The sequence below is a fragment of the Triturus cristatus genome, chromosome 2_1, assembly GCF_964204655.1.
Source record: "Triturus cristatus chromosome 2_1, aTriCri1.1, whole genome shotgun sequence".
Lineage (NCBI taxonomy): Eukaryota > Metazoa > Chordata > Amphibia > Caudata > Salamandridae > Triturus > Triturus cristatus.
Genome location: NC_140581.1, coordinates 884833168 through 884847893, shown reverse-complemented (window position 1 = coordinate 884847893; position 14726 = coordinate 884833168).

Here is a 14726-nt window from a genome sequence, read left to right as displayed (position 1 = left end):
ACCTTAGGGGTGACTAATATGTATAAAAGGGAAGGTTTAGGGACTGGCAAGTGGGTGCACATGCCCAGTCAGCATGGCAGTACCAGACTGCACACAAGCTCTGCAATGGCAGACCTGAGACACACTTTACAAGCTGCTCCGGTGGGTGGCACAATCAGTGCTGCAAGCCCACCAGCAGCATTGGTTACACGCCCTTGGCACACGCAGTGCACTGTACTAGGGTCTGACAAGTAAACCAATCAAGCCAATCATGGAGTCACTAATCCATACATCAATTTACCATAGGGAGCACTTGCACTGTGGCACTGAACAGCAGTGGCACAGTGCCCAAAGCATCTATAACCAGCAAAAACACATGAGGCAACAGCAAAAAATGGAAGAGAGACCCAAGCCAATGGTGCCAGGTCTTACAACTCTGTGTACCATTTCCGTACACATTTGCCTTTGTGATGTCAGCAGTATTTTGGACATTGGACTTCAAAATATTTTGACTCTCCAAATATGGTTTCATTCACCATGACTGTCTTCTTCTCTTTTTGGTTTTGTTTTGTTATGCTCACTGTCTTTAATTTTTTCACATTTAGTACGATAGAGTTACAAGTCAAAAACACATAGCCTGGTGTTACATATCTCAACTCTATCAATACATTTGTTTTCTTCCATCATAACTCAACAATGACAAAAATTAAAAGATTGTGTAAACATAGATGATTTGCAAGTAAGTAATGCTAATCTCAAGTTCACAAACATAACTCCCAAAAATGTCACACCATTCAATCATCTGCTACGATGTTTATTTCTTTTGACCAGTAATTATCTGTCAACATTTTCACTAACATAGCAATCCATACATATAACTATTACAATAATTCTCAGTGCTTGTTTGCACATTTCCAGTTGAAGACTTTGCCAGGTCTTGCCCACTTGACATTTGGGGCCCACTCGTGACCTACCTCTTAAGTCATAATTCACAATGCCCTGTGACCTCTCCCACGCTCCCCGCTGGCGCGGTGAAGGTCCATGAGCGGTTTCCTCTCTGCTCCCACCTCCCCCCTGCTCCCTCTGCTTTCTACCCCACTCATGGTGCCTCTATCTGATATATGTTTCATCTCCTCTGTGGTTATCAGCGATTGTTTTCTGGCATTGTCTCCAAATGTCACAATGGCTAAGATTGCCTCTGCTGTGCTGTATTGTACTTTTGTGCTCACTTCCTCGAAACTGTGGAATCTTGTAACTGTGCTGTGCATTTTTCTCAATAAAGGTTTTTGAAAAATGAAAGAAAAAAAAAAGTTGGGTCTGTCAAAGCAACATAACTCTAACATTGTGTATTAAAGATTGTCAATGTAAAAGTACGGATCAATAAAAACACTACTTAATGCACACAAAAAAATAAACCTTGGCAGGACATTAGAGAAACACCAACATGGGGGGGTCCTAGCAGGCCGTTCTTGCCGCTTACCTGCTCATAGAAATTTAACCTAAAAGTGACACAGGTGTTGCAGCTTAAAATCAAGTTGCTGGCCCTCAGCACCCCCAGATTCAATCAGTTCTCATTATAAATCATTTTTCTTTTAAGAGATGTTCAAAACAGTCCAAAAACTGCACTACTCTAATGTTTAACTTTATGTTAACTGGGTCCATTGAATCCACAAGGGCCGACCTGAAGGATCTAATACCCCGGTCAAGAAATTCTCGCCTTAATAGGCTTCTGTGTTGAACAATCAACATAGGACAGATACATATTACGTGGAGCAGAGTCTCAATCTCCTGGTGCCACAGGCGACAAGTCCAGGCTTCAGGTAAACCACCCATCCTCTATTTTGGCAAGAGGTCTAACGTGGGAATCTCTCCAAATCTGAGAGCCAAAATTGACAGTTTCACATTCTGATCATAAGGCGCTGCAAGCAGGAGTGATTCCCTTGGTATTGAATAAGATTTCAACACTAGCCACCAATAGCGACGTTTGGATAGCATTGCCTTATCTGCATTCCCACTTTGCAGCCTGGGCAACTTATTCACCACTTTCGTAAAAGATGGTGCAGTGATATTAGAGTTCCAAAGGTCGCCCAGCTCCAATAACCTAATACTATTATCAAGATGTTGCTTGTGGAAGCTGTTTCCCACTGTAAATTGATCTCAGACTAGGCTTGCCAAGGTCTTATCGGCTGCTGAACACAATTTATGGCAAAGCTGTACAAATGTCATTGGCCTGGCAAGAGACTGTTTTGTGAGACAGAATTCTAAGTGGATTTGAGCATGCGAGGCAGACCTAGGAAGCCTGAAAGCTTGCTTCTAAGATCTTATTCACAATTTTTCAAGCAAAGGAGCCTCTTCACCTAGCATTATTTCTGATCCATATGCAAGGGTTGGCAACAATTTAGCTGTCATGACTGCTCTGATATATTTCAGCTCATGACCTTTAATAGATCTAGCCAATGTTGAAAATCCATAATTAATGGCCTGGGCCTTTACTCTAATCGCCTTCTTCTCAGATTGCTTTGCCCGTAGGGGCATCCCCTTGTCGATATACCTTCGGTACCTATGGTACCCTTAACAAGGGACTTACATGTGGTCAGAGAGTTGCCAATTGGATTTTGCATTAGTATAGTTTAGGAAAAGAAGATAGGCCCTGGGTACCTGGTTGGCAGGAACCCAGGACACACTCAGTCAAAGTACAGGAATATTAGGCAAAAAGTGTGGAGGGGCAACCATGCAAAAAGGGGCACTTTCCTATATCATCGGTCTCATTTTCTCTTGTCTGATATATTTCAACATATGGTCAACTCATGTAGTGATCAATCACTATTCAATGCACTATTCTGAAAATGCTTTGTGTTTTTTTCTGAATGTTGTGCTGTTCTTCTCAAACAATTAAATTTATGTCATGAGTTTCACAAATCAAACTGTGTTGACACAAATATTTTAAGGTATGGAATTTACCATGCTGGATACAAGTGTTACTTGCAAAAATTGACTCTGCACTGCCCACATGATGACTAATGCCAAGCATCCATTCTAAATGTGGGAATGTCTGTTTTGAAGTCAGCTAGGCCTTGGAATTGTCAATTGCACATTTCACTTCACCTCTTTACTGTGTTGGGTTGAATGGTTGGGAGATGCTATGTATACTTCCTAATTACGTCATGAACATTTCAGGGCATCTTATTACCTGCTTATTTGAAGTTATACTGCTTGAAACTGCTAAAAGATATAGTAATATGTGCAATACCACTGAAAGCTATCATCACAATATTCTCTACCTATTGTGTCACCTGGCTATCAACATATTTTGTCTCAAAAGATTTGAATTTACAATACACACTATTACCAATAAAAATAAATGTTCTCAATTTCTTGATAGGCCCAACTGGCAGAGTACGTGGCCAGAAATCTGCCACTGAAGAGATCGATGCCACCACCAGCAAGAAACCCCAACACTTATGCCTAACATCCACTCTTGTTAGATTTGGGGGTCTCTAGTTGGGATAGGTAGGTACCTGTGACAAATAGGGACCCTAATCAGGGTAAGGGGCTACACTCCTAAAATAACCGCTGCTCACCCCCTTGGTAGCTTGGCACGAGCGGGCAGGCTTACTTCAGAGGCAGTGTGTAAAGGATTTGTGAACACACACAGAAATACAGTGACAACACTACAAATGGACACCACACAGGTTGTATTATAAAAATAGGTATTTTTATATAGACTTAACACAAGACCAAACGACAAAAATCCACATTACTGTACTCAAAAATAGTCTCTCAAATGTTATAAAATAGCTCAGTTCTCTCAATTTGTAAATGCGACACTTTACTCTCAATGTACCTTAGATGCGTAGCGCAAAGAAAACAAAAGGGTTCCAGGGAAGGTGATGCTTCAGTTCCTTACACTTAGGGGAGTTGATGCGTCGGTTTCTTACTGCTCTCCAGTGTGATGCGACACGCTGTCACCTCGATGCGATACTCTTCTCCTGGGCGATGCGACAAAATGGCGTCTTGGTTGCGATGTGACAATGTTGGTGTGATGCGACACGCCCGATGGCCGTGCGGCAACTCGATGACCTTTGGAGCCGCGACAGGCCCTGTGACACACTTCTCCGGTGATGCGACGATGACCTCAGTGGCAGCGTCCCTCTGCTCCTGCGATGCACCTCGCTTTGGCGATGCGATGATGACAGCAGCAGCTTGCTTCCTCCGCGATGCGATGACAGCGGCTGCGGCGGCGACACGCTTCTTGTTGTTGCATCGCACTTCCAGCTCCCAGCGACACGCAGTCTCTCAGAAGTCCCAGCACAACAGCAGGCACTTCAATTCCCAGCAAGGGAATTCAGTGGGGAGCTGGTTGGTGAAGTCTTGTATCCCTGAGACTTCAGGCAGGAGGCAAGCTCTAGTTCAAGCCCTTGAAGATTCTTCTTCAAGTTGATAGAAAGCACACTCAGTCCTTTTCTCCTCTCTTTGGTAATGAAGCAACCGTTGCAGGCCAACCCCCAAACACACAACACAGGGGTAGTCTCCTCCTTCAGGATCGTGGTTCTTCTCCTCAGCAAAGGTTCGTCTTGATTCCCAGAAATGATCTAAAGTTCTTGGGTCTGGGTCCCAATATTTATGCTCCTTTTCTCTTTGTTCTCTGAAGGCAGAGAGGCCTTTGCCTAGTCCAAACCAGTTCTGGTCAGTCCTGGAGCACTTTGTTGACATGTCTCCTTCTTCCCTTTCACAGTGCAGGGCAGGGACATCAGACACACCACATCAGGTGGAGTCAGAATTGTGGAGTGATGGCCCAGCCCTATTCAGGTCCTAGGTTCAACCCCTCCCACCCATCTAGATGCAGATCTCTCTATTCAGCCTTGAGCTGACTCACCCTGCCTCCTGGAATCCCCCAGCCCCTGTCACTCAAACTCCAGACAAGTAATACGCAGCCTAGCAGAGGCAGGTGTGGATGGTTAGACAAAAAAATACCTACTTTCTAAAAGTGGTATTTTCAAACACAGAATGTTAAAACCAACTTCACTAAAATATGTATTTTATCATTCTGAGTTCAGGCATACTAAACTCGAATTTCTACAATGTTCCCTGAGTTAGTTAGGATTAGAAAATGTAATAATCAAACTGCCCATTCTGGCCAATGGAGAACAGGTAGCCTTGCAATAGTGAAAAACGAAAATGGCTGTAATTCACTATTAGGACATGCCACACACACCAGGGCATGTCCTACCTTTTACCGACAATGCACCCTGCCCTTGGGCCTACCTTAGGGGTGACTAATATGTATAATAGGGAAGGTTTAGGGACTGGAAAGTGGGTGCACATGCCCAGTCAGCATGGCAGTACCAGACTGCACACAAGCTCTGCAATGGCAGACCTGAGACACACTTTACAAGCTGCTCCGGTGGGTGGCACAATCAGTGCTGCAAGCCCACCAGCAGCATTGGTTACACGCCCTTGGCACACGCAGTGCACTGTACTAGGGTCTGACAAGTAAACCAATCAAGCCAATCATGGAGTCACTAATCCATACATCAATTTACCATAGGGAGCACTTGCACTGTGGCACTGAACAGCAGTGGCACAGTGCCCAAAGCATCTATAACCAGCAAAAACACATGAGGCAACAGCAAAAAATGGAAGAGAGACCCAAGCCAATGGTGCCAGGTCTTACAACTCTGTGTACCATTTCCGTACACATTTGCCTTTGTGATGTCAGCAGTATTTTGGACATTGGACTTCAAACTATTTTGACTCTCCAAATATGGTTTCATTCACCATGACTGTCTTCTTCTCTTTTTGGTTTTGTTTTGTTATGCTCACTGTCTTTAATTTTTTCACATTTAGTACGATAGAGTTACAAGTCAAAAACACATAGCCTGGTGTTACATATCTCAACTCTATCAATACATTTGTTTTCTTCCATCACAACTCAACAATGACAACAATTAAAAGATTGTGTAAACATAGATAATTTGCAAGTAAGTAATGCTAATCTCAAGTTCACAAACATAACTCCCAAAAATGTCACACCATTCAATCATCTGCTACGATGTTTATTTCTTTTGACCAGTAATTATCTGTCAACATTTTCACTAACATAGCAATCCATACATATAACTATTACAATAATTCTCAGTGCTTGTTTGCACATTTCCAGTTGAAGACTTTGCCAACATGGAAGAAGGGGATTTGTCTAAAACAATAAGGTAGCAAAGGCAAATTATCATTGACTCATGTCATCAGCTGGAGTCAGATGTTCTGACTCACTTGAGGAATCAATCAACGATTAGGGACAGTGGGCTGTTGGAAAGGTCCAACGTACGTGCCATGATATACTACAAGAAATGAGTATGAAGTTCCTCAGTGGGTCACAGAACACAGTAAGAGAGTTTATGTGATATCACGTTGATAGGTTGTCCTCCAAGGAGGAGGGAATTCCTCCTTTCAGAACTAGCGTCCTCACACACCCAGCAAGCTAGGTATCATGCTTCATCATATGGGCCTGCTCCTCGTGGGGTCGGAGCTTCAATACCCGATGGGCACCCATAAAGGGGCTCTTTTCCGGGGATCTTTTGTTCCTTGTCGTATAGGTACCGTGGGTGTGAGGGGCCTAGTATGTGTAGACTTAATGGTGGATGTGCAAGATAAAACAGGGGAGGGAAACCTCTAAATAAACTTTAGTCTGGAAGGATCCCAGCCTGGTTAAAATAAGGATTAGGAGATGCGACTATCTGGCTTTAATGTGTCAAAAAAGCGCTCTACTCCTGGATTGTCGACATGTTTCTTGCCTAGTAGTCAAGAATGATCCGTGGCGATTCCTCAGGACCAAATGGAAAGAAAGCTATCTACACCTAATGGTGAGGTGAAAAACTACCTACCTAATGTTTGTAAGATCGCGCCTCATCAGGTACAGCAGGATACTAGACACACGTAGTATTGTGTCTGCTCCAAATAGAAGCCCAGTGGTAGACCTACCGAGCACCGCTGCAACCGGGATGGTCCCGGTTGCCGCGGTGCGGGGTAGGTCTACCACTGTCTACTATCCCTCTGTAACTGATGAGTCGAGATCTTACAAACATTAGGTTGGCCTCTAATCCTGCAGGTACGGTCCCCGTAGGACCACTGAGTGGTAGGTAGTTTTCACCTCACCATTAGGTGTAGATAGTTTTCTTTCCATTTGCTTTTTGTCCTTTATTCTTCACAAATGACATTTATTGCCAAAAAGGATTGGGAAATTTAAATATGCTGTGTACACATTTTGTTTTAAAATTACTTCATCCTAAAATACTGTCAATGGAGATGTGAGCAACACCACACTAATATCACTTTACAGTACACTAACGCACTATATATTATAGTTTTTTTTTCAAAAGAGTGAGTGTCCATCAAAGTTTATATATGTGAACAAACTAGCCCCCATTTTGAGTGATGCTGACACACTTAACAGTTAAAACTCACTATTTTGAACTTCTGAAATGGCGGCTGCCTGACCTCTCAGACAGGACATTTGGAATCAGATGTGTGAAACGTTTGACAATCGTGTGGAAGGCAGTGAACTCCATGACAGACACAGCCATAGGCTAATGTTGGGTAAAAGTAATGTACAAAGACCAATGTGACCATTTATTCTAACGATTGTGTACATCGAGTATATGTACACTGCGGTTGGAAAAAACTTACTTGCCTTCTAACATTGCTGCTTGATGATGCATGCACGAGCAGGTGAGAGGACCCCTGCCTTCTTGCCAGAGGAGCTGGATTTGCTGGTACAGGAGGTCCTATCCCTGTATGTCCAAAGGAACAGGTACATGTCTGAAATGTATATGGGAATCCAACAGTTTTTTTTCCATTGACACAAGTTACAATGTCCCTTTGAGTACCCTGAGTGAAGTTTAGTTAGTGATCTGAGCTGTCATATGTATTGTTCCTTACAAAGGACAATGGCGGTGGGGATTTCAAAGCACTTTGCCATGCTAAAAAAATAAAAACAATTTAAGTAAGTGCTGTGTGTTTAAATCCATATAGTGCAATTGTTGTAGATAGAGAGATATATTTATGTATATGTTTGATTGCCATGTGCTATGCTCTAAACGCATGTCATGGCAATTTGAGAACACATTATAGACTCGCTACAACTGTACCTAAAATATGTTCTGTACATACTTAATGGAAATGATGTTAGCTATGTTTATTGTCCAAAAACTCCCTCACCCTAAATCTGGCCTCTCCAAAAAGTTGAAGCCATTTATTAGACAGCCACATTGTCCCTTTTGCATTACAAATTTAAGGAAAGCCTGTGTTGGTGTCACATCCAGATCATCAGGCTGCAGATAACAAGGCCTGACAAGGAGCAGTGCTCAGTCAGAGTTATGGGCCAGGCAGGGGCTGGGTCACAGGGACAAACAACTGAAGGTGTAAGGTACATCTGTAATAAACATATATCCTTGCCAGGGCAAATTTTGAGGGGTGCTTAAAAATATGCCACAGAATGTTTTGAAATAGACAACAGTTGAAAGGGAGAGTTACCAAACTACTCGAGCTAGGAAAGTATGTCATTGGACTCCCATTTCAAAGTGTTTCATGTCCAAACTGTGTGCCCCTTATTCCCAGTGGTCAGTATTCACTGTGCCATGAGTATTTATGTTTAGCGTTCAGTAGTTCACTATCTATTGCCCTGATCAGGAGCAGGTCACATCACAGAATATGTAGGAGCCCCCTGGGCTAGATGATATTACATGCCTGGATTGGTGAGTCTAGACCATGACATGGGCTGAGGGTAGGCAACAGGTCACTACAAAAGTGTGTATGACAATATATTGGTTTTGGTCAGCATGTGACAATACACTTTGTATGCTAACTTATGAGTTATGCTGGTGATAGATGTAGCAAAATTGTGTTACATCAATACAGACAAACAAAAAGTCACATAATTATTGTTTTTTCTATCATTTCTTGTATACATACAGGTCGACGCCCATCAGAAGTTGGACCTGTAGAAAGCCATCACCAGGAAGGTGTGGACCCTGGAGGTCTTAAACCTGCACAGCGTCCACTGCTGGAAAAGGTGGGAGGATGTACAAGGCTGGACTCGAAAGTGAGCTGATTACCAACTCGGCCAGTCATCCCAACGTGGGAGGTATGTTTGCTACACTCTGACTCTCCTAATGGCCCGCATTCTTGTGGTGGCCTATCTGTTGCTTGATGGGCAGTTGAGGGCCCAACAGCAGCAACAAGGGGGTAAACTCTTATCAGAGTTTCACATGTTACCTGACTATTTTTTAGTTACAGGCAGGATTGCTCTCATCAGTGTTGAGGGGACCTATGTAAAATGCACGAAAAGAGTTCTTGAAGGAGTTTGTTTTGTACAATGTGTATGATGATGTGCTTTGTCTATTAAAATGTTGGCAATGATCCCACCTGATTCCTATTTGCAACCAATAGACTCTTGTGATCAGACACATGGCTGCCTAAACTCCACATATACATTATGTTGTTTGATGTAATGATGGACATTTGTACCAAAAAGGCCACTGGTGTTAATTGTGTCAGGTGTGATGCTCCTTCACTATCGGTGATGATGTAATGGTAGCCCTTTTACATATGAAATAGCATACTTGGCAGTTATGATACAACTGATGTACAAAATGTCCCTGTTAGACCCAGCGATTTTGGGCTGACTGGAATGCATCAAAGCCAGTCAGAAACCACCTTTTCAAATAGGATGAGTATGATACACTTGTCCAATAACATGTGCTCAGTCTCTGGTAGCTTCAGACCGAGCAGTCAGGCTTATCCTCAGGGCTCCAGTGTAAAGTATTGGCAAAATACTACCCTCGCAACATACTGTGCACACCACAAAAAGACTCCACACTGTATGTATAAAACACTTTTCTTTTTATTACACATATACTCACTAAAACTAAAATGAGATGCACATTGTATATACACTTTACAGTTAAAGGAAATTCTCAAACTACTCCATTGAAATCTAAACAAAACACACATTGTACATACACTTTGCAGTTCTATTCAATTGTCAAACTTTCCCGTTAGCAGAAAGGTCAAACAGTCACAGGTGTTTGACCACGCCTTGTGACCCAGCCCCTCAGTCATTCAAAAACACGGGCCAACAATACACTTTGCCCTTGCTGATGCCGTGTTGACTAGCCAGTCGGAACCACCTAACACAGAAAGAAACACTCAGTTTCGTCCATCTGGATTTGACCTTCAAGCACCCAGCAGCACCATCACGAGTGCAGGATCGCTATCCCCCCATAGACAAAAGGTTGTGACCCAAGAAGCTGACAAGCTTTCAAGTCTGGAGAAATGTTTTCCCCTCAAGAGGAGGTGTGAGTTACCATAGCCCCCGACAGTCAGCTGCAGGTGCCCACAAAGCACACGAAATCCCTTGGGCCCCGTCACGGTGTTCTCCAAAGCAAAGCACCTTGTGGCGTGGGCCAAGGGAGAGGAGCCAACGACCTTGAACAGAGGCTGTGATGTCAGGTGCTGTCGTCCTCTGAATCTGGAGGCCAAGAGAGTCTCAGCTCCTGTCTCAGGTTCCCCCAACACCCATTATACACCACACACCCTGGAGCGCAAGCTAGCACATGTCCCCTAGTTACAAGCACGGGTCCCTTAGACGCTGCAAGCTTCTCCACACTCCTCAAACTTCTCACCTCTCAGCACCTCAGGTGGCTGCTGATCTTTATGAGCACATTCGTCTGCACAGCGTGATGATGGTGTATGCCAGGGGTGGGCGGAACTTGCGTATTTGCGCTACGCGAAACAGTAAAAAATCTCCACGCGCACGCAGAGTTCACGAACAGGGGGAATTTCTTGTTCCGCCCATTTGCGATGCTTTTTTCCTGTTCGCAAACGCTGTTTGCATGCTCGGGTGGGAATATCTTGCGAACGCGCATATTGAAAGCGTGAACAAGCAAATAATTCCACAAAGCCGCGGATCGCAGAATTTTGGCAATTTCCCATTGTTTGCGGAACGCAAAATTACCCTAAATCCACAAATTTTGCGAGCGGAACGGAACTTACTGCCTAGGCCTAGCGTATGCCAGTTCAGTCCTTGTCCAAATCACAATCCCTTCCACCATCTAGGGTACACCTGGTACAGTCCTTACGATCTCATAAAGACGGTGAGAAGCTTTGCGTCCCTGGGATCTGCTGGACAGGATGCCAGCTCAGCGGCCCTTGGAGAGTACTGAGGGACCCAGGCCATGACAGTTGGCAGGCCAGCAATGTCCAGGCAAAATTCACCAAGTGATAGTCCCCTTCCAGGAGCACACAAGCTTAAGTCCACCACAAATCTACAGATAGTCCAGCAACAGTTGCTCCTGCCCTATTAATTCCTCATGTCGCAGTCCAAGTGTCAAACCAGCGTAGTATGGTTCCAAATCCAAAAGAATCTCTGCATTTGTGGCCAGAGCCTCGTAGTTATACCCACAATGGCCTTTGAAAATATGATGACTTCAAAAAGCAACCTTTGAAATGCACAGACCCTCTCTAAATGTTGTCCTGTCTGTCATCCTGTCCTGGGAGGTTTGATCACTATGTTTAGTGGGGCCAAGACCCTGCCCCTTGGAATGCCGGTGCCATTTCCACCCCCATGTAACCGTCTCAAAAGGCTCCTCAGATTGAGCGATGCTCAGCTTCCAGTGAGCCCCTAGTTTATGATCTTCTATTAGGACCTCACATTGTCCCCCAAGCACCCAGATATGAATTAAGAGATAGGCACACAGAGCTACGAGAAACAAAATGCCCACGTTCCCAAAGTGACAAATCCAACACAGTAATGTCAAACCCATTCATACTACATGAAAGGATTCTCCATTACGAACTCATTGATACCAAACACTATACTGCTGCTATTCTACCCGCAGGAAATACTGCTCGATAACTTTCCCTACACCCCCAATGCTAATCTAATGCAAGAAGCAGGTCCTATCTTACCGAACACACTATCCAGAGCAATTTAAGACCCTTGGGTGTAAAGCACACAGGCATGCGGCCTACCTCTTCCTAACATCGCACCCTGTCACCATGGAGAATATAGCAAGAATATAGCAAGAGACATGCAGAACCTTGGCACATAGCTTTTAAGTTCCAAGCAGAGTAAGAGTAATCTGTGCACGCAGGGCCCACCAGAGCAAACCTGTGGCACAATCAATGAGCCACCTCCGTGGATGGCACAAACAGTGCTACAGACCCACGAAGGAGCATTCGGAATACATGCCCAGGTACATGTCTTAGCCCTTCCCTTGACAAGGGACTTACGGTTAACTCGAATCAGCCAATCATATTTCCTCCATTACCAGTAGGTATATAACAAGCATATCGCTTTTAAAATGTTTTAGCAGTGTTCTGATGTGCTGTAGAATGGTTTTAAGGCTAGGTGTTTACTTATGCTGTAGAAGTAATTTGTAAATCCCCCCAAATATTTGCTTCTGACTGTCTTCAACAGCCTAGGTATCTACAAAGTATGGGATGCATTGCTAATCTACTTCAGTCCAGAATTCCAGTATAATGCTTGGCAATTTACATATACTTTAGTGATTTGCCCAAACAAAGGGAGAGGAGTTGGCCTAATGGCTGGGGCGCTCAACCTCGGACCTGGGGAACTGGGTTCGAGTCTCGGTAATGGCGCTGAACATCCTGTGATTCTGGGCAAATCACTTAATTTCCCCGTGCCTAACAAAGAAAGAATGTGTGTCCTAATGTAATGCAACTGGTGCTATGTAAAGTGCTCTGATACCTGATTGGATTCGGGTCAAGTTCGCGCTTTTAGAGAAATAACAGTATGCAGATTTTAGGGCCTTGTGAAGAAACTGTGCAAATGTATTTTTAGGTTGATATTCTCTTTGGTGACATCTGTTCACTATTCTGAACTACAAGGCCAAGCATTCAGAGGTCTAAAACAGATTCTGGAGTTACATAATGATGGCTAAGAGACAAGATCATAGGTGATATAGGAGCTATCATGGTCAATTAAATAACTGTGACCAAATGTTTTCTGATAAAGTTGTATGCATGCATGAGTTTATGCTAATGATGAAGCAAAAGTTGAGAGCCTTGAAGCAGGTGAACTCTGAAAACTTGGAAACTGTTTTGTGATCAAAAGTCATTATCAGTTCTGTTTACACATATTCACCAAAACTATTCTAAATGTAATTTCAGCATAAACCAGTCCAGGCAAAGGAGAATGGGCCAACACTGGTGTGGAAGCAGCTGACCACAGTGGGTCTGGTACCGACACCGAGGGACACAGTGGCCCGGAGGTTGAGGGGCGCGCAAAGGAGGCAAACAGTGAATCTACATCTTCTTTGGAGGCATCCTCCAGCGAGCACTCCTAGTGGTGGCAGACCCTACTGCATCTGTTACACCAGTATCCTTGTCCACCACCCAGAGTACCATCTCCACCCTCACTCTTGCTCCCCTCCAAGTTGGCCACACCTGCCCCACTATAAAAGGTGGTGTCTCCTTTGCTCCAGGCACCTGACCCGTTGCTCGCTCTCCCTGGCTGCGCTGAGTCAAGAGGCTATTGACCTCCTCAGGAATATCTTTATAGGCCAGATTACACTACTGAATGCCATCCAGGGATTTGTTTGCCAATTGCAACAAATAGTAGCCTACGTGGAAGGTATTCACAGTGCTATGTCTGGCCTACAGAGGTCTTTTCAAGGTATAGCCACCTCACTGACCGCAGCTTCTCAACGATCCTAACCTTGTGCCCCAGCTCCCGTCCCCCCATCCAAATTCCCTTTTCTCAGACCTGTCTCAAGTACACTCACACCCACTGACACAGATGCAAGCAGCACACCCACACACAAATAACACAAAAAAGAGGCACACATCCAAACACACAGATACAACCCAACCCCTAGCACAACCACGGACACTGCACCCTTCCCTACAGACACATCTACCACCCCAACACAACAACATACATTGTACCCACCACCACAGATACATCTCCTACCCCAACACAGCCAGATACATTGTTCACACCACCACAGATACATCCACCACCCCAGCACAACCACAAACACTGCACCCACCACCACAAACACATCCACCACCCCCAGACACATTCACAACCCTAGCTCACCCCCAGACACTGCAGCCACCACCACATACATATTCTCCACCACAACCCCAGACATCACACCTACCACACATACACATCTACCACCACAATCACAGCCCCCAACACCGCACCCACTGACAAAGACACATTCACCACGACCACATCCAGCAACTCCACTGCGCACACACCCAAAAAACAGACACACCCACACTTACCCATACAACCCACACCAACAAAGCAAGACACACCCAAATGTTTATGACATAAACCAGACCCAAAAACACATGCACCATCAACAGACACATGCACTACAGACACTTCCATACAAAAGTCTTCTGTTTGCTCTTGTCCTGAGCCCTGCCACACCCACACCCACCATCCTAAAAGTACACCTATCTCTTCCACCCCCAAACCATCCCTTCCACATTCAAACCCACTCATCATAAGGCCATACCCAGCCCTATTAACCCCCAAGGTACCCCTAAAAAAGGCAAAGGACCCAATCCCAAACTCAAGACCAACCTTCCCAAAACCACACCCCTCCCAAATCCAAGGACACCCCTTCCAAACCCAACCCCCCAAGTAACATCTTCTGAGGTGACTGCTCTGCCAACTTGATGCCCCTTCCTGGGGAGGTTCCCCTGGCAGT